A 25467-nucleotide genomic window follows, 5' to 3' on the forward strand; every position below is an offset into this window, starting at 1 on the left:
GTCTGTGGGATTTCAGTAACTTGGAGACATGCAACCTGGTCGGGAGTGCTTCAGGTCTCCTTCCTTGCATGTTCCAAGCAACTCAACAAAGCATCAACAGGCTGGGATACCAACCACAGAGCCCCTTCCCACTTGATTAAAAGGCCAAAATCTTTTCCATGCAAATACATAGCCCCCAAATACCATATTTTCTTTGTTTTCTCTCTCTCTGTCTCTCTCTCCTCCCTCTCTCCCTCCCTCACTCACTCCTTCCCACCCTCCCGCCCTCTCTCTTCCCCCCTACCCCCCCTCCCTCTCCCTACCATTAATTTTAGGTTTTCATGCACTGCAGCACATTGTCACAATGGTATTTCACAATGGGACTTTTTGAAAGTTACAGAAATCAAAAAAGAAATCAACCAACTAAAAGCAGCCAAATCCGGAGTACACTGCTCAGCCCCAATTAAAGATTAAGGCCCTGAAGCAAGTAAAGCTGTGGTTCAGAGCGATGTTTGCAAACAGCACCTTAAAGCAGTTTACGCTGGAGTGCACAACAAGGAGGAAAGTGATAATACTGAGTTTGGTAGAATGGGATAAAAAAAATTTAAAAAAAGAAGCGTGCCACTTCTAAAAGTACAAGTCAAGAAACTGAAGGGGACAGGGCTGTTCATTCAGTCAAGAGGACTCACAAGTAAAAGGCTCCTGAGGCATTAGTGTTGAATTTGGCGCAAAATGTATTGTGTTGTCGTGTAATATGAATGAACATAAAATGTCAATCTTCAATAAAAAAAGATATATTAAAAAATAAAGACTTGCAAATTAAGAAAGTTTCTGTCCAGACATGTGCCTAAAATAGTGAATGCTTTACGAATGTGCGTGTCATCCTTTAGAGCAGGGGCCAATTTAATTTTCCCATTATCATTCCAATATTAGTACATGTGTTGCAGAAGCAAGCGCAAAGGGAGAGTCAATCAAACCATTGATTAGGACCTCTGGTCAAAGGTTTGCCATACCAAATGTCCTTATGTCAGAGGGCAGAAAGTCCAAACACCATTTAGATATCGGGTGATATGAAATGAAGAGGCAAACAACAATGAATAAGCATTCTTTGCTGCTGTATTGATCTGGTCCTAAAGGGTTTTAGTTTAATGCCAATTATATTTAAAGATATAAAGATTAATGCTCCAGGGTGCTTGCAAAATGACACCCCCTCCCCATCACAATGGCTGGCTGATGCAAGCCTGAGAGCATCACAACAGACCCATAGACATGAGAAAAACTCTGTACCTCTGAGTGTATGTGGGCCCATGGCTGTAACAAGGACAAGGCAAGAACAGGAGGTGGCTTAAAGCGTCAGCACCAGAGGCTGTCCGATTGAGCCCTGTAAGCAACAGATGTTGGACCATCCTTTAAAGGATTCTCAGGCTGATTTCAATTTTAACTTTGCAGCTGATTTAAGGATTGCTCAACCTTCGACCCACGTCTAGATTGCAAGGATAAGCCCTGGAAATCTTGTACAGCTTGTACTGGTGGGAGATGATGTGACTTTATCAACTGCAACGGGATATGAGGCATGTGTGCCACAAAAAGCAGGTCTAGGATTTTTTAAAAGAAAGCCGCTTTAAGAAGGGAACTTTGGGCAACCCCACTGAGAGCAAAAGTATGACACAAAAGGTAAGGGGTTCAGTGGGTCAAATGATAGCACATTTGACTGTGAGTCAGTTTATTGTAAGTCCAAATGCTACCTGCTTTGAAATTTTCCAGGCTTTTTGTCTCATTTCTTAACAGATCCATTCCTATGTACCTCTGTGCTTTGAACAGAGTTTTCATTGTAAGGGAGGGACATACAGTATACCTTCCTGGGCAGGGAAGACTCTATGTAAAAGCAAGAGTAGCAGACAGCTTAAAAGAATCACCAGCAGGACCCTCTAGACCTTCCCCAAAAAACATAAAATGATTTCTCTGCATACATGTGCATTGAACAGCGCAAGTAGTTTGGTTAATGTCAGTGGATAAATGTCACTTTCCCACAGTGCAGAACAAAATCTCTTGTACAGGCCCCTTCTGCAAAAGCATTACCACTGTAGAAAGCAGGGCAGGTGAGGCAGTGTACAGTCACCTCCGACACTTCACTCCTCTGATCGGCTACGATCGGCCAAGGACCTCTCTATGAGAGCTGAGGGTGGAATTTTCTGGTCCTCGGTAACTTAGGGAGACATGGCAAAAGGGATCCTCAATCAACGGCTCAGCCTTTGCTTTGTGGCCTGTCCATATATGTCTGTTCTCCAAATTACCTGCCGCTGCCCAGGTGTCAGCTGGTGAGATGGAATGACCTCGCAGGAAGCAAACTGGCAGATGATTTGCATAGGCAAACCCCCTCTCCCTCTTTCTTAGCCCTGCTTACTCCACAGTAGCAAGTATCTGGGGAAAATATAGTGGTCGAGGTGGGGTAGTAGTAACTAGTAAATCTGGGGTGCTTGGCAACTTGTGGGGAACAACTGCAGAGCTCAGCGCCCAGAACTTTGTGGCACAGGGAGGAGGTCTGTGGGATTTCAGTAACTTGGAGGCATGCAACCTGGTCGGGAGTGCTTCAGGTCTCCTTCCATGCACGTTCCAAGCAACTCAACAAAGCATCAACAGGCTGCCATACCAGCCACAGAGCCCCTTTCCACATAAAGAAAATATGGTATTCGGGGGCTATGTGTTTGCATGGCAAAGATTTTAGGCTTTTAATTGTTTTCTCTCTCTCTCTGTCTCTCTCTCTCCTCCCTCCCTCCCTCCTTCCCATCCCCCACAACCCCCGCTCCCTCTCCCTACCATTAATTTTAAGTGTTCCTGCACTGCATCACATTGTGACAATGGTATTTCACAATGGGACTGTTTGAAAGTTACAGAAATCAAAAAAGAAATCAACCAACTAAAAGCAGCCAAATCCGGAGTACACTGCTCAGCCCCAATTAAAGATTAAGGCCTAGAAGCAAGTAAAGCTGTAGTTCAGAGCGATGTTTGCAAATAGCACCTTAAAGCAGTTTACGCTGGAGTGCACAACAAGGGGGAAAGTGTTAATACTGAGTTTGGTAGAATGGGATAAAAAAACAAAAGCAGCGTGCCACTTCTAAAAGTACAAGTCAAGAAATTGAAGGGGATGGGGCTGTTCATTCAGTCAATAGGACTCACAAGTAAAAGGCTCCAGAGTCATTAGTGTTGAATTTGGCGCAAAATGTATTGTGTTGTCGTGTAAAATGAATGAACATACAATTTCAATCTTCATTAAAAAAGATGTATTCAAAAATAAAGACTTGCAGATTAAGAAAGTTTTTGTCCTGTCGTGTGCCAAAAATAGTGAATGCTTTACGAATGTGCGTGTCATCCTTTGAAGCAGGGTCAAATTCAATTTTCCCATTTTCATTCCAATATTAGTACATGGGTTGCTGAGGCACATATGAATGGATCTGTTAAGAAATGAAACAAAAAGCCTGGAAAAATGTTGAAACAGGTAGGATTTGGACTTACAATAAACTGACTCACAGTCAGATGTGCTATCCCTTGACCCACTGACCCCCTTGCCTTTTGTGTAATCCTTTTCCTCTCAGCAGTGTTGTCCAAAGTTCCCTACTTAAAGAGACTTTCTTATACAAAAGATCCTAGACCTGTTTTTTATGGCCCACATGCCTCATATCCCGTTGCTCTTGATAAACCCACGTCATCTCCCACCAATACAATCTGTAAAATATTTCAAGGGCATAGCCAAGGAAATTAGACGTGGGCCGAAGGTTGAGCAATCCTTAAACCAGCAGCAAAATTAACATTGAAATCAGCCTCAGAATCTCTTAAAGGATGGGCCAACATTGGTTGCTTGCAGGGCGCAATCGGACAGCCTCTGGTGCTGACGCCTTAAGGCAAGCGCAAAGGGAGAGCCAACCAAACCATTGATTAGGACCTCTGGACTTTCTGCTCTTTGACATAAGGACATTTGATATGGCAAACGTTTGACCAAACACCATTTAGATGTCGGATGGTATGGAATTAAGCGGCAAACAGCAATACATCAGCATTCTTTGCTGCTTTATTGATCTGGTCCTAAAGGGTTTGGTTTAATGCCAATTATATTTAAAGATTCATGCTCAAGGGTGCTTGCAAATCGACACCCCCTCCCCATCACGATGGCTGGGTGATGCAAGCGTGAGAGCATCACAGCAGACCCATAGACATGAGAAACACTCTGTACCTCTGAGTGTATGTGGGCCCATGGCTGGATCAAGGACAAGGCAAGAACAGGAGATGGCTTAAGGTGTCAGCACCCAGGCTGCCCCTTTGCACGCTGCCAGCAACAGATGTTGGCCCATCCTTTAAGAGATTCTGAGGCTGATTTCAATGTTAACTTTGCTGCTGATTAAAGAATTGCTCAACCTTCGACCTGCGTCTAGTTTGCTTGGCTAAGCCCTGAAAATCTTTTACAGCTTGTATTGGTGGGAGATGATGTGAGTTTATCAAGAGCAACGGGATATGAGGCATGTGTGCCACAAAATGCAGGTCTAGGATCTTTTATTTGAAAGCCACTTTGGAAAACCCTACTGAGAACAAAAGGATTACACAAAAGGAAAGGGGATCAGTGGGTCAGGGGATAGCACATCTGACTGTGAGTCAGTTAATTGTAAGCCCAAATCCTACCCGTTTCGACATTTTTCCAGACTTTTTGTTTCATTTCTTAACAGATCCATTCCTATGTACCTCTGTGCTTTCAACAGAGTTTTCATTGTAATGGAGGGACATACAGTATGCCTTAAACATGCCTGGGCAGGGAAGACTATGTAAAAGCAAGAGTAGCAGACAGCTTAATAAATCATCAGCAGGACCCTCTAGACCTTCCCCAAAAAACATAACATGATTTCTATGCATGTATGTGCGTTGAACAGCGCAAGTAATTTGGTTAATGTCAGTGGATAAATGTGACTTTCGCACAGCGCAGAACAAAATCACTTGTACAGGCCCCTTCTGCAAAAGCATTACCGCTACAGAAAGCAGTGAAAAGGTGAGGCAGTGTGCAGTCCCCCCTGACCCTTCACAGCCCTGATCGGCCACGATCGGCCAAGGACCTCTCTATGAGAGCTGAGGGTGGAATTTTTCTGGACCTCAGTAACTTAGGGAGACATGGCTAAAGGGATCCTCAATCAACGGCCCAGCCTTTGCTCTGTGGCCTGTCCGGATATGTCTGTTCTCCAAATTACCTGCCGCTGCCCAGGTGTCAGCTGGTGAGATGGAATGACCTCCCAGGAAGCACACTGGCAGATAATTTGCATAGGCACACCCCCTCTCCCTCTCCTTAGCCCTGCTTGCTCCACAGTAGCAAGTATCTGGGGAAAATATAGTGGTCGAGGTGGGGTAGCAGTAACTAGCAACTCTGAGAAAGTAAATCTGGGACACTTGGCGACCTGTGGGCAACAACTGCAGAGCTCAGTGCCCAGGACTTTGTGGCACAGGGAGGAGGTCTGTGGGATTTCAGTAACTTGGAGACATGCAACCTGGTCGGGAGTGCTTCAGGTCTCCTTCCTTGCATGTTCCAAGCAACTCAACAAAGCATCAACAGGCTGAGATACCAACCACAGAGCCCCTTCCCACTTGATTAAAAGGCCAAAATCTTTTCCATGCAAATACATAGCCCCCAAATACCATATTTTCTTTGTTTTCTCTCTCTCTGTCTCTCTCTCCTCCCTCTCTCCCTCCCTCACTCACTCCTTCCCACCCTCTCTCTTCCCCCCTACCCCCCTCCCTCTCCCTACCATTAATTTTAGGTTTTCATGCACTGCAGCACATTGTCACAATGGTATTTCACAATGGGACTTTTTGAAAGTTACAGAAATCAAAAAAGAAATCAACCAACTAAACGCAGCCAAATCCGGAGTACACTGCTCAGCCCCAATTAAAGATTAAGGCCCTGAAGCAAGTAAAGCTGTGGTTCAGAGCGATGTTTGCAAACAGCACCTTAAAGCAGTTTACGCTGGAGTGCACAACAAGGAGGAAAGTGATAATACTGAGTTTGGTAGAATGGGATAAAAAAAAAAAAAAAAGAAGCGTGCCACTTCTAAAAGTACAAGTCAAGAAACTGAAGGGGACAGGGCTGTTCATTCAGTCAAGAGGACTCACAAGTAAAAGGCTCCTGAGGCATTAGTGTTGAATTTGGCGCAAAATGTATTGTGTTGTCGTGTAATATGAATGAACATAAAATGTCAATCTTCAATAAAAAAAGATATATTAAAAAATAAAGACTTGCAAATTAAGAAAGTTTCTGTCCAGACATGTGCCTAAAATAGTGAATGCTTTACGAATGTGCGTGTCATCCTTTAGAGCAGGGGCCAATTTAATTTTCCCATTATCATTCCAATATTAGTACATGTGTTGCAGAAGCAAGCGCAAAGGGAGAGTCAATCAAACCATTGATTAGGACCTCTGGTCAAAGGTTTGCCATACCAAATGTCCTTATGTCAGAGGGCAGAAAGTCCAAACACCATTTAGATATCGGGTGATATGAAATGAAGAGGCAAACAACAATGAATAAGCATTCTTTGCTGCTGTATTGATCTGGTCCTAAAGGGTTTTAGTTTAATGCCAATTATATTTAAAGATATAAAGATTAATGCTCCAGGGTGCTTGCAAAATGACACCCCCTCCCCATCACAATGGCTGGCTGATGCAAGCCTGAGAGCATCACAACAGACCCATAGACATGAGAAAAACTCTGTACCTCTGAGTGTATGTGGGCCCATGGCTGTAACAAGGACAAGGCAAGAACAGGAGGTGGCTTAAAGCGTCAGCACCAGAGGCTGTCCGATTGAGCCCTGTAAGCAACAGATGTTGGACCATCCTTTAAAGGATTCTCAGGCTGATTTCAATTTTAACTTTGCAGCTGATTTAAGGATTGCTCAACCTTCGACCCACGTCTAGATTGCAAGGATAAGCCCTGGAAATCTTGTACAGCTTGTACTGGTGGGAGATGATGTGACTTTATCAACTGCAACGGGATATGAGGCATGTGTGCCACAAAAAGCAGGTCTAGGATTTTTTAAAAGAAAGCCGCTTTAAGAAGGGAACTTTGGGCAACCCCACTGAGAGCAAAAGTATGACACAAAAGGTAAGGGGTTCAGTGGGTCAAATGATAGCACATTTGACTGTGAGTCAGTTTATTGTAAGTCCAAATGCTACCTGCTTTGAAATTTTCCAGGCTTTTTGTCTCATTTCTTAACAGATCCATTCCTATGTACCTCTGTGCTTTGAACAGAGTTTTCATTGTAAGGGAGGGACATACAGTATACCTTCCTGGGCAGGGAAGACTCTATGTAAAAGCAAGAGTAGCAGACAGCTTAAAAGAATCACCAGCAGGACCCTCTAGACCTTCCCCAAAAAACATAAAATGATTTCTCTGCATACATGTGCATTGAACAGCGCAAGTAGTTTGGTTAATGTCAGTGGATAAATGTCACTTTCCCACAGTGCAGAACAAAATCTCTTGTACAGGCCCCTTCTGCAAAAGCATTACCACTGTAGAAAGCAGGGCAGGTGAGGCAGTGTACAGTCACCTCCGACACTTCACTCCTCTGATCGGCTACGATCGGCCAAGGACCTCTCTATGAGAGCTGAGGGTGGAATTTTCTGGTCCTCGGTAACTTAGGGAGACATGGCAAAAGGGATCCTCAATCAACGGCTCAGCCTTTGCTTTGTGGCCTGTCCATATATGTCTGTTCTCCAAATTACCTGCCGCTGCCCAGGTGTCAGCTGGTGAGATGGAATGACCTCGCAGGAAGCAAACTGGCAGATGATTTGCATAGGCAAACCCCCTCTCCCTCTTTCTTAGCCCTGCTTACTCCACAGTAGCAAGTATCTGGGGAAAATATAGTGGTCGAGGTGGGGTAGTAGTAACTAGTAAATCTGGGGTGCTTGGCAACTTGTGGGGAACAACTGCAGAGCTCAGCGCCCAGAACTTTGTGGCACAGGGAGGAGGTCTGTGGGATTTCAGTAACTTGGAGGCATGCAACCTGGTCGGGAGTGCTTCAGGTCTCCTTCCATGCACGTTCCAAGCAACTCAACAAAGCATCAACAGGCTGCCATACCAGCCACAGAGCCCCTTTCCACATAAAGAAAATATGGTATTCGGGGGCTATGTGTTTGCATGGCAAAGATTTTAGGCTTTTAATTGTTTTCTCTCTCTCTCTGTCTCTCTCTCTCCTCCCTCCCTCCCTCCTTCCCATCCCCCACAACCCCCGCTCCCTCTCCCTACCATTAATTTTAAGTGTTCCTGCACTGCATCACATTGGTATTTCACAATGGGACTGTTTGAAAGTTACAGAAATCAAAAAAGAAATCAACCAACTAAAAGCAGCCAAATCCGGAGTACACTGCTCAGCCCCAATTAAAGATTAAGGCCTAGAAGCAAGTAAAGCTGTAGTTCAGAGCGATGTTTGCAAATAGCACCTTAAAGCAGTTTACGCTGGAGTGCACAACAAGGGGGAAAGTGTTAATACTGAGTTTGGTAGAATGGGATAAAAAAACAAAAGCAGCGTGCCACTTCTAAAAGTACAAGTCAAGAAATTGAAGGGGATGGGGCTGTTCATTCAGTCAATAGGACTCACAAGTAAAAGGCTCCAGAGTCATTAGTGTTGAATTTGGCGCAAAATGTATTGTGTTGTCGTGTAAAATGAATGAACATACAATTTCAATCTTCATTAAAAAAGATGTATTCAAAAATAAAGACTTGCAGATTAAGAAAGTTTTTGTCCTGTCGTGTGCCAAAAATAGTGAATGCTTTACGAATGTGCGTGTCATCCTTTGAAGCAGGGTCAAATTCAATTTTCCCATTTTCATTCCAATATTAGTACATGGGTTGCTGAGGCACATAGGAATGGATCTGTTAAGAAATGAAACAAAAAGCCTGGAAAAATGTTGAAACAGGTAGGATTTGGACTTACAATAAACTGACTCACAGTCAGATGTGCTATCCCTTGACCCACTGACCCCCTTGCCTTTTGTGTAATCCTTTTCCTCTCAGCAGTGTTGTCCAAAGTTCCCTACTTAAAGAGACTTTCTTATACAAAAGATCCTAGACCTGTTTTTTATGGCCCACATGCCTCATATCCCGTTGCTCTTGATAAACCCACGTCATCTCCCACCAATACAATCTGTAAAATATTTCAAGGGCATAGCCAAGGAAATTAGACGTGGGCCGAAGGTTGAGCAATCCTTAAACCAGCAGCAAAATTAACATTGAAATCAGCCTCAGAATCTCTTAAAGGATGGGCCAACATTGGTTGCTTGCAGGGCGCAATCGGACAGCCTCTGGTGCTGACGCCTTAAGGCAAGCGCAAAGGGAGAGCCAACCAAACCATTGATTAGGACCTCTGGACTTTCTGCTCTTTGACATAAGGACATTTGATATGGCAAACGTTTGACCAAACACCATTTAGATGTCGGATGGTATGGAATTAAGCGGCAAACAGCAATACATCAGCATTCTTTGCTGCTTTATTGATCTGGTCCTAAAGGGTTTGGTTTAATGCCAATTATATTTAAAGATTCATGCTCAAGGGTGCTTGCAAATCGACACCCCCTCCCCATCACGATGGCTGGGTGATGCAAGCGTGAGAGCATCACAGCAGACCCATAGACATGAGAAACACTCTGTACCTCTGAGTGTATGTGGGCCCATGGCTGGATCAAGGACAAGGCAAGAACAGGAGATGGCTTAAGGTGTCAGCACCCAGGCTGCCCCTTTGCACGCTGCCAGCAACAGATGTTGGCCCATCCTTTAAGAGATTCTGAGGCTGATTTCAATGTTAACTTTGCTGCTGATTAAAGGATTGCTCAACCTTCGACCTGCGTCTAGTTTGCTTGGCTAAGCCCTGAAAATCTTTTACAGCTTGTATTGGTGGGAGATGATGTGAGTTTATCAAGAGCAACGGGATATGAGGCATGTGTGCCACAAAATGCAGGTCTAGGATCTTTTATTTGAAAGCCACTTTGGAAAACCCTACTGAGAACAAAAGGATTACACAAAAGGAAAGGGGATCAGTGGGTCAGGGGATAGCACATCTGACTGTGAGTCAGTTAATTGTAAGCCCAAATCCTACCCGTTTCGACATTTTTCCAGACTTTTTGTTTCATTTCTTAACAGATCCATTCCTATGTACCTCTGTGCTTTCAACAGAGTTTTCATTGTAATGGAGGGACATACAGTATGCCTTAAACATGCCTGGGCAGGGAAGACTATGTAAAAGCAAGAGTAGCAGACAGCTTAATAAATCATCAGCAGGACCCTCTAGACCTTCCCCAAAAAACATAACATGATTTCTATGCATGTATGTGCGTTGAACAGCGCAAGTAATTTGGTTAATGTCAGTGGATAAATGTGACTTTCGCACAGCGCAGAACAAAATCACTTGTACAGGCCCCTTCTGCAAAAGCATTACCGCTACAGAAAGCAGTGAAAAGGTGAGGCAGTGTGCAGTCCCCCCTGACCCTTCACAGCCCTGATCGGCCACGATCGGCCAAGGACCTCTCTATGAGAGCTGAGGGTGGAATTTTTCTGGACCTCAGTAACTTAGGGAGACATGGCTAAAGGGATCCTCAATCAACGGCCCAGCCTTTGCTCTGTGGCCTGTCCGGATATGTCTGTTCTCCAAATTACCTGCCGCTGCCCAGGTGTCAGCTGGTGAGATGGAATGACCTCCCAGGAAGCACACTGGCAGATAATTTGCATAGGCACACCCCCTCTCCCTCTCCTTAGCCCTGCTTGCTCCACAGTAGCAAGTATCTGGGGAAAATATAGTGGTCGAGGTGGGGTAGCAGTAACTAGCAACTCTGAGAAAGTAAATCTGGGACACTTGGCGACCTGTGGGCAACAACTGCAGAGCTCAGTGCCCAGGACTTTGTGGCACAGGGAGGAGGTCTGTGGGATTTCAGTAACTTGGAGACATGCAACCTGGTCGGGAGTGCTTCAGGTCTCCTTCCTTGCATGTTCCAAGCAACTCAACAAAGCATCAACAGGCTGGGATACCAACCACAGAGCCCCTTCCCACTTGATTAAAAGGCCAAAATCTTTTCCATGCAAATACATAGCCCCCAAATACCATATTTTCTTTGTTTTCTCTCTCTCTGTCTCTCTCTCCTCCCTCTCTCCCTCCCTCACTCACTCCTTCCCACCCTCCCGCCCTCTCTCTTCCCCCCTACCCCCCCTCCCTCTCCCTACCATTAATTTTAGGTTTTCATGCACTGCAGCACATTGTCACAATGGTATTTCACAATGGGACTTTTTGAAAGTTACAGAAATCAAAAAAGAAATCAACCAACTAAAAGCAGCCAAATCCGGAGTACACTGCTCAGCCCCAATTAAAGATTAAGGCCCTGAAGCAAGTAAAGCTGTGGTTCAGAGCGATGTTTGCAAACAGCACCTTAAAGCAGTTTACGCTGGAGTGCACAACAAGGAGGAAAGTGATAATACTGAGTTTGGTAGAATGGGATAAAAAAAAAAAAAAAAAAGAAGCGTGCCACTTCTAAAAGTACAAGTCAAGAAACTGAAGGGGACAGGGCTGTTCATTCAGTCAAGAGGACTCACAAGTAAAAGGCTCCTGAGGCATTAGTGTTGAATTTGGCGCAAAATGTATTGTGTTGTCGTGTAATATGAATGAACATAAAATGTCAATCTTCAATAAAAAAAGATATATTAAAAAATAAAGACTTGCAAATTAAGAAAGTTTCTGTCCAGACATGTGCCTAAAATAGTGAATGCTTTACGAATGTGCGTGTCATCCTTTAGAGCAGGGGCCAATTTAATTTTCCCATTATCATTCCAATATTAGTACATGTGTTGCAGAAGCAAGCGCAAAGGGAGAGTCAATCAAACCATTGATTAGGACCTCTGGTCAAAGGTTTGCCATACCAAATGTCCTTATGTCAGAGGGCAGAAAGTCCAAACACCATTTAGATATCGGGTGATATGAAATGAAGAGGCAAACAACAATGAATAAGCATTCTTTGCTGCTGTATTGATCTGGTCCTAAAGGGTTTTAGTTTAATGCCAATTATATTTAAAGATATAAAGATTAATGCTCCAGGGTGCTTGCAAAATGACACCCCCTCCCCATCACAATGGCTGGCTGATGCAAGCCTGAGAGCATCACAACAGACCCATAGACATGAGAAAAACTCTGTACCTCTGAGTGTATGTGGGCCCATGGCTGTAACAAGGACAAGGCAAGAACAGGAGGTGGCTTAAAGCGTCAGCACCAGAGGCTGTCCGATTGAGCCCTGTAAGCAACAGATGTTGGACCATCCTTTAAAGGATTCTCAGGCTGATTTCAATTTTAACTTTGCAGCTGATTTAAGGATTGCTCAACCTTCGACCCACGTCTAGATTGCAAGGATAAGCCCTGGAAATCTTGTACAGCTTGTACTGGTGGGAGATGATGTGACTTTATCAACTGCAACGGGATATGAGGCATGTGTGCCACAAAAAGCAGGTCTAGGATTTTTTAAAAGAAAGCCGCTTTAAGAAGGGAACTTTGGGCAACCCCACTGAGAGCAAAAGTATGACACAAAAGGTAAGGGGTTCAGTGGGTCAAATGATAGCACATTTGACTGTGAGTCAGTTTATTGTAAGTCCAAATGCTGCCTGCTTTGAAATTTTCCAGGCTTTTTGTCTCATTTCTTAACAGATCCATTCCTATGTACCTCTGTGCTTTGAACAGAGTTTTCATTGTAAGGGAGGGACATACAGTATACCTTCCTGGGCAGGGAAGACTCTATGTAAAAGCAAGAGTAGCAGACAGCTTAAAAGAATCACCAGCAGGACCCTCTAGACCTTCCCCAAAAAACATAAAATGATTTCTCTGCATACATGTGCATTGAACAGCGCAAGTAGTTTGGTTAATGTCAGTGGATAAATGTCACTTTCCCACAGTGCAGAACAAAATCTCTTGTACAGGCCCCTTCTGCAAAAGCATTACCACTGTAGAAAGCAGGGCAGGTGAGGCAGTGTACAGTCACCTCCGACACTTCACTCCTCTGATCGGCTACGATCGGCCAAGGACCTCTCTATGAGAGCTGAGGGTGGAATTTTCTGGTCCTCGGTAACTTAGGGAGACATGGCAAAAGGGATCCTCAATCAACGGCTCAGCCTTTGCTTTGTGGCCTGTCCATATATGTCTGTTCTCCAAATTACCTGCCGCTGCCCAGGTGTCAGCTGGTGAGATGGAATGACCTCGCAGGAAGCAAACTGGCAGATGATTTGCATAGGCAAACCCCCTCTCCCTCTTTCTTAGCCCTGCTTACTCCACAGTAGCAAGTATCTGGGGAAAATATAGTGGTCGAGGTGGGGTAGTAGTAACTAGTAAATCTGGGGTGCTTGGCAACTTGTGGGGAACAACTGCAGAGCTCAGCGCCCAGAACTTTGTGGCACAGGGAGGAGGTCTGTGGGATTTCAGTAACTTGGAGGCATGCAACCTGGTCGGGAGTGCTTCAGGTCTCCTTCCATGCACGTTCCAAGCAACTCAACAAAGCATCAACAGGCTGCCATACCAGCCACAGAGCCCCTTTCCACATAAAGAAAATATGGTATTCGGGGGCTATGTGTTTGCATGGCAAAGATTTTAGGCTTTTAATTGTTTTCTCTCTCTCTCTGTCTCTCTCTCTCCTCCCTCCCTCCCTCCTTCCCATCCCCCACAACCCCCGCTCCCTCTCCCTACCATTAATTTTAAGTGTTCCTGCACTGCATCACATTGTGACAATGGTATTTCACAATGGGACTGTTTGAAAGTTACAGAAATCAAAAAAGAAATCAACCAACTAAAAGCAGCCAAATCCGGAGTACACTGCTCAGCCCCAATTAAAGATTAAGGCCTAGAAGCAAGTAAAGCTGTAGTTCAGAGCGATGTTTGCAAATAGCACCTTAAAGCAGTTTACGCTGGAGTGCACAACAAGGGGGAAAGTGTTAATACTGAGTTTGGTAGAATGGGATAAAAAAACAAAAGCAGCGTGCCACTTCTAAAAGTACAAGTCAAGAAATTGAAGGGGATGGGGCTGTTCATTCAGTCAATAGGACTCACAAGTAAAAGGCTCCAGAGTCATTAGTGTTGAATTTGGCGCAAAATGTATTGTGTTGTCGTGTAAAATGAATGAACATACAATTTCAATCTTCATTAAAAAAGATGTATTCAAAAATAAAGACTTGCAGATTAAGAAAGTTTTTGTCCTGTCGTGTGCCAAAAATAGTGAATGCTTTACGAATGTGCGTGTCATCCTTTGAAGCAGGGTCAAATTCAATTTTCCCATTTTCATTCCAATATTAGTACATGGGTTGCTGAGGCACATAGGAATGGATCTGTTAAGAAATGAAACAAAAAGCCTGGAAAAATGTTGAAACAGGTAGGATTTGGACTTACAATAAACTGACTCACAGTCAGATGTGCTATCCCTTGACCCACTGACCCCCTTGCCTTTTGTGTAATCCTTTTCCTCTCAGCAGTGTTGTCCAAAGTTCCCTACTTAAAGAGACTTTCTTATACAAAAGATCCTAGACCTGTTTTTTATGGCCCACATGCCTCATATCCCGTTGCTCTTGATAAACCCACGTCATCTCCCACCAATACAATCTGTAAAATATTTCAAGGGCATAGCCAAGGAAATTAGACGTGGGCCGAAGGTTGAGCAATCCTTAAACCAGCAGCAAAATTAACATTGAAATCAGCCTCAGAATCTCTTAAAGGATGGGCCAACATTGGTTGCTTGCAGGGCGCAATCGGACAGCCTCTGGTGCTGACGCCTTAAGGCAAGCGCAAAGGGAGAGCCAACCAAACCATTGATTAGGACCTCTGGACTTTCTGCTCTTTGACATAAGGACATTTGATATGGCAAACGTTTGACCAAACACCATTTAGATGTCGGATGGTATGGAATTAAGCGGCAAACAGCAATACATCAGCATTCTTTGCTGCTTTATTGATCTGGTCCTAAAGGGTTTGGTTTAATGCCAATTATATTTAAAGATTCATGCTCAAGGGTGCTTGCAAATCGACACCCCCTCCCCATCACGATGGCTGGGTGATGCAAGCGTGAGAGCATCACAGCAGACCCATAGACATGAGAAACACTCTGTACCTCTGAGTGTATGTGGGCCCATGGCTGGATCAAGGACAAGGCAAGAACAGGAGATGGCTTAAGGTGTCAGCACCCAGGCTGCCCCTTTGCACGCTGCCAGCAACAGATGTTGGCCCATCCTTTAAGAGATTCTGAGGCTGATTTCAATGTTAACTTTGCTGCTGATTAAAGGATTGCTCAACCTTCGACCTGCGTCTAGTTTGCTTGGCTAAGCCCTGAAAATCTTTTACAGCTTGTATTGGTGGGAGATGATGTGAGTTTATCAAGAGCAACGGGATATGAGGCATGTGTGCCACAAAATGCAGGTCTAGGATCTTTTATTTGAAAGCCACTTTGGAAAACCCTACTGAGAACAAAAGGATTACACAAAAGGAAAGGGGATCAGTGGGTCAGGGGATAGCACATCTGACTGTGAGTCAGTTAATTGTAAGCCCAAATCCTACCCGTTTCGACATTTTTCCAGACTTTTTGTTTCATTTCTTAACAGATCCATTCCTATGTACCTCTGTGCTTTCAACAGAGTTTTCATTGTAATGGAGGGACATACAGTATGCCTTAAACATGCCTGGGCAGGGAAGACTATGTAAAAGCAAGAGTAGCAGACAGCTTAATAAATCATCAGCAGGACCCTCTAGACCTTCCCCAAAAAACATAACATGATTTCTATGCATGTATGTGCGTTGAACAGCGCAAGTAATTTGGTTAATGTCAGTGGATAAATGTGACTTTCGCACAGCGCAGAACAAAATCACTTGTACAGGCCCCTTCTGCAAAAGCATTACCGCTACAGAAAGCAGTGAAAAGGTGAGGCAGTGTGCAGTCCCCCCTGACCCTTCACAGCCCTGATCGGCCACGATCGGCCAAGGACCTCTCTATGAGAGCTGAGGGTGGAATTTTTCTGGACCTCAGTAACTTAGGGAGACATGGCTAAAGGGATCCTCAATCAACGGCCCAGCCTTTGCTCTGTGGCCTGTCCGGATATGTCTGTTCTCCAAATTACCTGCCGCTGCCCAGGTGTCAGCTGGTGAGATGGAATGACCTCCCAGGAAGCACACTGGCAGATAATTTGCATAGGCAGACCCCCTCTCCCTCTCCTTAGCCCTGCTTGCTCCACAGTAGCAAGTATCTGGGGAAAATATAGTGGTCGAGGTGGGGTAGCAGTAACTAGCAACTCTGAGAAAGTAAATCTGGGACACTTGGCGACCTGTGGGCAACAACTGCAGAGCTCAGTGCCCAGGACTTTGTGGCACAGGGAGGAGGTCTGTGGGATTTCAGTAACTTGGAGACATGCAACCTGGTCGGGAGTGCTTCAGGTCTCCTTCCTTGCATGTTCCAAGCAACTCAACAAAGCATCAACAGGCTGGGATACCAACCACAGAGCCCCTTCCCACTTGATTAAAAGGCCAAAATCTTTTCCATGCAAATACATAGCCCCCAAATACCATATTTTCTTTGTTTTCTCTCTCTCTGTCTCTCTCTCCTCCCTCTCTCCCTCCCTCACTCACTCCTTCCCACCCTCCCGCCCTCTCTCTTCCCCCCTACCCCCCCTCCCTCTCCCTACCATTAATTTTAGGTTTTCATGCACTGCAGCACATTGTCACAATGGTATTTCACAATGGGACTTTTTGAAAGTTACAGAAATCAAAAAAGAAATCAACCAACTAAAAGCAGCCAAATCCGGAGTACACTGCTCAGCCCCAATTAAAGATTAAGGCCCTGAAGCAAGTAAAGCTGTGGTTCAGAGCGATGTTTGCAAACAGCACCTTAAAGCAGTTTACGCTGGAGTGCACAACAAGGAGGAAAGTGATAATACTGAGTTTGGTAGAATGGGATAAAAAAAATTTAAAAAAAGAAGCGTGCCACTTCTAAAAGTACAAGTCAAGAAACTGAAGGGGACAGGGCTGTTCATTCAGTCAAGAGGACTCACAAGTAAAAGGCTCCTGAGGCATTAGTGTTGAATTTGGCGCAAAATGTATTGTGTTGTCGTGTAATATGAATGAACATAAAATGTCAATCTTCAATAAAAAAAGATATATTAAAAAATAAAGACTTGCAAATTAAGAAAGTTTCTGTCCAGACATGTGCCTAAAATAGTGAATGCTTTACGAATGTGCGTGTCATCCTTTAGAGCAGGGGCCAATTTAATTTTCCCATTATCATTCCAATATTAGTACATGTGTTGCAGAAGCAAGCGCAAAGGGAGAGTCAATCAAACCATTGATTAGGACCTCTGGTCAAAGGTTTGCCATACCAAATGTCCTTATGTCAGAGGGCAGAAAGTCCAAACACCATTTAGATATCGGGTGATATGAAATGAAGAGGCAAACAACAATGAATAAGCATTCTTTGCTGCTGTATTGATCTGGTCCTAAAGGGTTTTAGTTTAATGCCAATTATGCCAGAAAGCAGTGAAAAGGTGAGGCAGTGTGCAGTCCCCCCTGACCCTTCACAGCCCTGATCGGCCACGATCGGCCAAGGACCTCTCTATGAGAGCTGAGGGTGGAATTTTTCTGGACCTCAGTAACTTAGGGAGACATGGCTAAAGGGATCCTCAATCAACGGCCCAGCCTTTGCTCTGTGGCCTGTCCGGATATGTCTGTTCTCCAAATTACCTGCCGCTGCCCAGGTGTCAGCTGGTGAGATGGAATGACCTCCCAGGAAGCACACTGGCAGATAATTTGCATAGGCAGACCCCCTCTCCCTCTCCTTAGCCCTGCTTGCTCCACAGTAGCAAGTATCTGGGGAAAATATAGTGGTCGAGGTGGGGTAGCAGTAACTAGCAACTCTGAGAAAGTAAATCTGGGACACTTGGCGACCTGTGGGCAACAACTGCAGAGCTCAGTGCCCAGGACTTTGTGGCACAGGGAGGAGGTCTGTGGGATTTCAGTAACTTGGAGACATGCAACCTGGTCGGGAGTGCTTCAGGTCTCCTTCCTTGCATGTTCCAAGCAACTCAACAAAGCATCAACAGGCTGGGATACCAACCACAGAGCCCCTTCCCACTTGATTAAAAGGCCAAAATCTTTTCCATGCAAATACATAGCCCCCAAATACCATATTTTCTTTGTTTTCTCTCTCTCTGTCTCTCTCTCCTCCCTCTCTCCCTCCCTCACTCACTCCTTCCCACCCTCCCGCCCTCTCTCTTCCCCCCTACCCCCCCTCCCTCTCCCTACCATTAATTTTAGGTTTTCATGCACTGCAGCACATTGTCACAATGGTATTTCACAATGGGACTTTTTGAAAGTTACAGAAATCAAAAAAGAAATCAACCAACTAAAAGCAGCCAAATCCGGAGTACACTGCTCAGCCCCAATTAAAGATTAAGGCCCTGAAGCAAGTAAAGCTGTGGTTCAGAGCGATGTTTGCAAACAGCACCTTAAAGCAGTTTACGCTGGAGTGCACAACAAGGAGGAAAGTGATAATACTGAGTTTGGTAGAATGGGATAAAAAAAATTTAAAAAAAGAAGCGTGCCACTTCTAAAAGTACAAGTCAAGAAACTGAAGGGGACAGGGCTGTTCATTCAGTCAAGAGGACTCACAAGTAAAAGGCTCCTGAGGCATTAGTGTTGAATTTGGCGCAAAATGTATTGTGTTGTCGTGTAATATGAATGAACATAAAATGTCAATCTTCAATAAAAAAAGATATATTAAAAAATAAAGACTTGCAAATTAAGAAAGTTTCTGTCCAGACATGTGCCTAAAATAGTGAATGCTTTACGAATGTGCGTGTCATCCTTTAGAGCAGGGGCCAATTTAATTTTCCCATTATCATTCCAATATTAGTACATGTGTTGCAGAAGCAAGCGCAAAGGGAGAGTCAATCAAACCATTGATTAGGACCTCTGGTCAAAGGTTTGCCATACCAAATGTCCTTATGTCAGAGGGCAGAAAGTCCAAACACCATTTAGATATCGGGTGATATGAAATGAAGAGGCAAACAACAATGAATAAGCATTCTTTGCTGCTGTATTGATCTGGTCCTAAAGGGTTTTAGTTTAATGCCAATTATATTTAAAGATATAAAGATTAATGCTCCAGGGTGCTTGCAAAATGACACCCCCTCCCCATCACAATGGCTGGCTGATGCAAGCCTGAGAGCATCACAACAGACCCATAGACATGAGAAAAACTCTGTACCTCTGAGTGTATGTGGGCCCATGGCTGTAACAAGGACAAGGCAAGAACAGGAGGTGGCTTAAAGCGTCAGCACCAGAGGCTGTCCGATTGAGCCCTGTAAGCAACAGATGTTGGACCATCCTTTAAAGGATTCTCAGGCTGATTTCAATTTTAACTTTGCAGCTGATTTAAGGATTGCTCAACCTTCGACCCACGTCTAGATTGCAAGGATAAGCCCTGGAAATCTTGTACAGCTTGTACTGGTGGGAGATGATGTGACTTTATCAACTGCAACGGGATATGAGGCATGTGTGCCACAAAAAGCAGGTCTAGGATTTTTTAAAAGAAAGCCGCTTTAAGAAGGGAACTTTGGGCAACCCCACTGAGAGCAAAAGTATGACACAAAAGGTAAGGGGTTCAGTGGGTCAAATGATAGCACATTTGACTGTGAGTCAGTTTATTGTAAGTCCAAATGCTACCTGCTTTGAAATTTTCCAGGCTTTTTGTCTCATTTCTTAACAGATCCATTCCTATGTACCTCTGTGCTTTGAACAGAGTTTTCATTGTAAGGGAGGGACATACAGTATACCTTCCTGGGCAGGGAAGACTCTATGTAAAAGCAAGAGTAGCAGACAGCTTAAAAGAATCACCAGCAGGACCCTCTAGACCTTCCCCAAAAAACATAAAATGATTTCTCTGCATACATGTGCATTGAACAGCGCAAGTAGTTTGGTTAATGTCAGTGGATAAATGTCACTTTCCCACAGTGCAGAACAAAATCTCTTGTACAGGCCCCTTCTGCAAAAGCATTACCACTGTAGAAAGCAGGGCAGGTGAGGCAGTGTACAGTCACCTCCGACACTTCACTCCTCTGATCGGCTACGATCGGCCAAGGACCTCTCTATGAGAGCTGAGGGTGGAATTTTCTGGTCCTCGGTAACTTAGGGAGACATGGCAAAAGGGATCCTCAATCAACGGCTCAGCCTTTGCTTTGTGGCCTGTCCATATATGTCTGTTCTCCAAATTACCTGCCGCTGCCCAGGTGTCAGCTGGTGAGATGGAATGACCTCGCAGGAAGCAAACTGGCAGATGATTTGCATAGGCAAACCCCCTCTCCCTCTTTCTTAGCCCTGCTTACTCCACAGTAGCAAGTATCTGGGGAAAATATAGTGGTCGAGGTGGGGTAGTAGTAACTAGTAAATCTGGGGTGCTTGGCAACTTGTGGGGAACAACTGCAGAGCTCAGCGCCCAGAACTTTGTGGCACAGGGAGGAGGTCTGTGGGATTTCAGTAACTTGGAGGCATGCAACCTGGTCGGGAGTGCTTCAGGTCTCCTTCCATGCACGTTCCAAGCAACTCAACAAAGCATCAACAGGCTGCCATACCAGCCACAGAGCCCCTTTCCACATAAAGAAAATATGGTATTCGGGGGCTATGTGTTTGCATGGCAAAGATTTTAGGCTTTTAATTGTTTTCTCTCTCTCTCTGTCTCTCTCTCTCCTCCCTCCCTCCCTCCTTCCCATCCCCCACAACCCCCGCTCCCTCTCCCTACCATTAATTTTAAGTGTTCCTGCACTGCATCACATTGTGACAATGGTATTTCACAATGGGACTGTTTGAAAGTTACAGAAATCAAAAAAGAAATCAACCAACTAAAAGCAGCCAAATCCGGAGTACACTGCTCAGCCCCAATTAAAGATTAAGGCCTAGAAGCAAGTAAAGCTGTAGTTCAGAGCGATGTTTGCAAATAGCACCTTAAAGCAGTTTACGCTGGAGTGCACAACAAGGGGGAAAGTGTTAATACTGAGTTTGGTAGAATGGGATAAAAAAACAAAAGCAGCGTGCCACTTCTAAAAGTACAAGTCAAGAAATTGAAGGGGATGGGGCTGTTCATTCAGTCAATAGGACTCACAAGTAAAAGGCTCCAGAGTCATTAGTGTTGAATTTGGCGCAAAATGTATTGTGTTGTCGTGTAAAATGAATGAACATACAATTTCAATCTTCATTAAAAAAGATGTATTCAAAAATAAAGACTTGCAGATTAAGAAAGTTTTTGTCCTGTCGTGTGCCAAAAATAGTGAATGCTTTACGAATGTGCGTGTCATCCTTTGAAGCAGGGTCAAATTCAATTTTCCCATTTTCATTCCAATATTAGTACATGGGTTGCTGAGGCACATAGGAATGGATCTGTTAAGAAATGAAACAAAAAGCCTGGAAAAATGTTGAAACAGGTAGGATTTGGACTTACAATAAACTGACTCACAGTCAGATGTGCTATCCCTTGACCCACTGACCCCCTTGCCTTTTGTGTAATCCTTTTCCTCTCAGCAGTGTTGTCCAAAGTTCCCTACTTAAAGAGACTTTCTTATACAAAAGATCCTAGACCTGTTTTTTATGGCCCACATGCCTCATATCCCGTTGCTCTTGATAAACCCACGTCATCTCCCACCAATACAATCTGTAAAATATTTCAAGGGCATAGCCAAGGAAATTAGACGTGGGCCGAAGGTTGAGCAATCCTTAAACCAGCAGCAAAATTAACATTGAAATCAGCCTCAGAATCTCTTAAAGGATGGGCCAACATTGGTTGCTTGCAGGGCGCAATCGGACAGCCTCTGGTGCTGACGCCTTAAGGCAAGCGCAAAGGGAGAGCCAACCAAACCATTGATTAGGACCTCTGGACTTTCTGCTCTTTGACATAAGGACATTTGATATGGCAAACGTTTGACCAAACACCATTTAGATGTCGGATGGTATGGAATTAAGCGGCAAACAGCAATACATCAGCATTCTTTGCTGCTTTATTGATCTGGTCCTAAAGGGTTTGGTTTAATGCCAATTATATTTAAAGATTCATGCTCAAGGGTGCTTGCAAATCGACACCCCCTCCCCATCACGATGGCTGGGTGATGCAAGCGTGAGAGCATCACAGCAGACCCATAGACATGAGAAACACTCTGTACCTCTGAGTGTATGTGGGCCCATGGCTGGATCAAGGACAAGGCAAGAACAGGAGATGGCTTAAGGTGTCAGCACCCAGGCTGCCCCTTTGCACGCTGCCAGCAACAGATGTTGGCCCATCCTTTAAGAGATTCTGAGGCTGATTTCAATGTTAACTTTGCTGCTGATTAAAGGATTGCTCAACCTTCGACCTGCGTCTAGTTTGCTTGGCTAAGCCCTGAAAATCTTTTACAGCTTGTATTGGTGGGAGATGATGTGAGTTTATCAAGAGCAACGGGATATGAGGCATGTGTGCCACAAAATGCAGGTCTAGGATCTTTTATTTGAAAGCCACTTTGGAAAACCCTACTGAGAACAAAAGGATTACACAAAAGGAAAGGGGATCAGTGGGTCAGGGGATAGCACATCTGACTGTGAGTCAGTTAATTGTAAGCCCAAATCCTACCCGTTTCGACATTTTTCCAGACTTTTTGTTTCATTTCTTAACAGATCCATTCCTATGTACCTCTGTGCTTTCAACAGAGTTTTCATTGTAATGGAGGGACATACAGTATGCCTTAAACATGCCTGGGCAGGGAAGACTATGTAAAAGCAAGAGTAGCAGACAGCTTAATAAATCATCAGCAGGACCCTCTAGACCTTCCCCAAAAAACATAACATGATTTCTATGCATGTATGTGCGTTGAACAGCGCAAGTAATTTGGTTAATGTCAGTGGATAAATGTGACTTTCGCACAGCGCAGAACAAAATCACTTGTACAGGCCCCTTCTGCAAAAGCATTACCGCTACAGAAAGCAGTGAAAAGGTGAGGCAGTGTGCAGTCCCCCCTGACCCTTCACAGCCCTGATCGGCCACGATCGGCCAAGGACCTCTCTATGAGAGCTGAGGGTGGAATTTTTCTGGACCTCAGTAACTTAGGGAGACATGGCTAAAGGGATCCTCAATCAACGGCCCAGCCTTTGCTCTGTGGCCTGTCCGGATATGTCTGTTCTCCAAATTACCTGCCGCTGCCCAGGTGTCAGCTGGTGAGATGGAATGACCTCCCAGGAAGCACACTGGCAGATAATTTGCATAGGCAGACCCCCTCTCCCTCTCCTTAGCCCTGCTTGCTCCACAGTAGCAAGTATCTGGGGAAAATATAGTGGTCGAGGTGGGGTAGCAGTAACTAGCAACTCTGAGAAAGTAAATCTGGGACACTTGGCGACCTGTGGGCAACAACTGCAGAGCTCAGTGCCCAGGACTTTGTGGCACAGGGAGGAGGTCTGTGGGATTTCAGTAACTTGGAGACATGCAACCTGGTCGGGAGTGCTTCAGGTCTCCTTCCTTGCATGTTCCAAGCAACTCAACAAAGCATCAACAGGCTGGGATACCAACCACAGAGCCCCTTCCCACTTGATTAAAAGGCCAAAATCTTTTCCATGCAAATACATAGCCCCCAAATACCATATTTTCTTTGTTTTCTCTCTCTCTGTCTCTCTCTCCTCCCTCTCTCCCTCCCTCACTCACTCCTTCCCACCCTCCCGCCCTCTCTCTTCCCCCCTACCCCCCCTCCCTCTCCCTACCATTAATTTTAGGTTTTCATGCACTGCAGCACATTGTCACAATGGTATTTCACAATGGGACTTTTTGAAAGTTACAGAAATCAAAAAAGAAATCAACCAACTAAAAGCAGCCAAATCCGGAGTACACTGCTCAGCCCCAATTAAAGATTAAGGCCCTGAAGCAAGTAAAGCTGTGGTTCAGAGCGATGTTTGCAAACAGCACCTTAAAGCAGTTTACGCTGGAGTGCACAACAAGGAGGAAAGTGATAATACTGAGTTTGGTAGAATGGGATAAAAAAAATTTAAAAAAAGAAGCGTGCCACTTCTAAAAGTACAAGTCAAGAAACTGAAGGGGACAGGGCTGTTCATTCAGTCAAGAGGACTCACAAGTAAAAGGCTCCTGAGGCATTAGTGTTGAATTTGGCGCAAAATGTATTGTGTTGTCGTGTAATATGAATGAACATAAAATGTCAATCTTCAATAAAAAAAGATATATTAAAAAATAAAGACTTGCAAATTAAGAAAGTTTCTGTCCAGACATGTGCCTAAAATAGTGAATGCTTTACGAATGTGCGTGTCATCCTTTAGAGCAGGGGCCAATTTAATTTTCCCATTATCATTCCAATATTAGTACATGTGTTGCAGAAGCAAGCGCAAAGGGAGAGTCAATCAAACCATTGATTAGGACCTCTGGTCAAAGGTTTGCCATACCAAATGTCCTTATGTCAGAGGGCAGAAAGTCCAAACACCATTTAGATATCGGGTGATATGAAATGAAGAGGCAAACAACAATGAATAAGCATTCTTTGCTGCTGTATTGATCTGGTCCTAAAGGGTTTTAGTTTAATGCCAATTATATTTAAAGATATAAAGATTAATGCTCCAGGGTGCTTGCAAAATGACACCCCCTCCCCATCACAATGGCTGGCTGATGCAAGCCTGAGAGCATCACAACAGACCCATAGACATGAGAAAAACTCTGTACCTCTGAGTGTATGTGGGCCCATGGCTGTAACAAGGACAGGGCAAGAACAGGAGGTGGCTTAAAGCGTCAGCACCAGAGGCTGTCCGATTGAGCCCTGTAAGCAACAGATGTTGGACCATCCTTTAAAGGATTCTCAGGCTGATTTCAATTTTAACTTTGCAGCTGATTTAAGGATTGCTCAACCTTCGACCCACGTCTAGATTGCAAGGATAAGCCCTGGAAATCTTGTACAGCTTGTACTGGTGGGAGATGATGTGACTTTATCAACTGCAACGGGATATGAGGCATGTGTGCCACAAAAAGCAGGTCTAGGATTTTTTAAAAGAAAGCCGCTTTAAGAAGGGAACTTTGGGCAACCCCACTGAGAGCAAAAGTATGACACAAAAGGTAAGGGGTTCAGTGGGTCAAATGATAGCACATTTGACTGTGAGTCAGTTTATTGTAAGTCCAAATGCTACCTGCTTTGAAATTTTCCAGGCTTTTTGTCTCATTTCTTAACAGATCCATTCCTATGTACCTCTGTGCTTTGAACAGAGTTTTCATTGTAAGGGAGGGACATACAGTATACCTTCCTGGGCAGGGAAGACTCTATGTAAAAGCAAGAGTAGCAGACAGCTTAAAAGAATCACCAGCAGGACCCTCTAGACCTTCCCCAAAAAACATAAAATGATTTCTCTGCATACATGTGCATTGAACAGCGCAAGTAGTTTGGTTAATGTCAGTGGATAAATGTCACTTTCCCAC

At 44.4% G+C, this 25467-nt stretch overlaps 6 non-coding genes across 6 annotated transcripts; all 6 read right to left on the reverse strand.

Moving 5' to 3' along the window:
- Positions 1-827: 827 nt before the first annotated feature.
- LOC138568000 (U6 spliceosomal RNA) lies at positions 828-934 on the reverse strand. Its single transcript, XR_011302377.1, has one exon. It is a non-coding gene; the product is annotated as a U6 spliceosomal RNA (small nuclear RNA).
- Positions 935-6282: 5348 nt separating this feature from the next.
- LOC138568001 (U6 spliceosomal RNA) lies at positions 6283-6389 on the reverse strand. Its single transcript, XR_011302378.1, has one exon. It is a non-coding gene; the product is annotated as a U6 spliceosomal RNA (small nuclear RNA).
- Positions 6390-11740: 5351 nt separating this feature from the next.
- On the reverse strand, positions 11741-11847 carry LOC138568002 (U6 spliceosomal RNA). The gene has a single exon (XR_011302379.1). It is a non-coding gene; the product is annotated as a U6 spliceosomal RNA (small nuclear RNA).
- Positions 11848-17206: 5359 nt separating this feature from the next.
- LOC138568004 (U6 spliceosomal RNA) lies at positions 17207-17313 on the reverse strand. The gene has a single exon (XR_011302380.1). It is a non-coding gene; the product is annotated as a U6 spliceosomal RNA (small nuclear RNA).
- Positions 17314-18818: 1505 nt separating this feature from the next.
- Positions 18819-18925, reverse strand: LOC138568005 (U6 spliceosomal RNA). The gene has a single exon (XR_011302381.1). It is a non-coding gene; the product is annotated as a U6 spliceosomal RNA (small nuclear RNA).
- A 5359-nt stretch (positions 18926-24284) lies between these two features.
- LOC138568006 (U6 spliceosomal RNA) lies at positions 24285-24391 on the reverse strand. The gene has a single exon (XR_011302382.1). It is a non-coding gene; the product is annotated as a U6 spliceosomal RNA (small nuclear RNA).
- Positions 24392-25467: the final 1076 nt, after the last annotated feature.

This window comes from Ambystoma mexicanum, chromosome 2p (genome assembly GCF_040938575.1).
Source record: "Ambystoma mexicanum isolate Mex_15411 chromosome 2p, UKY_AmexF1_1, whole genome shotgun sequence".
NCBI lineage: Eukaryota > Metazoa > Chordata > Amphibia > Caudata > Ambystomatidae > Ambystoma > Ambystoma mexicanum.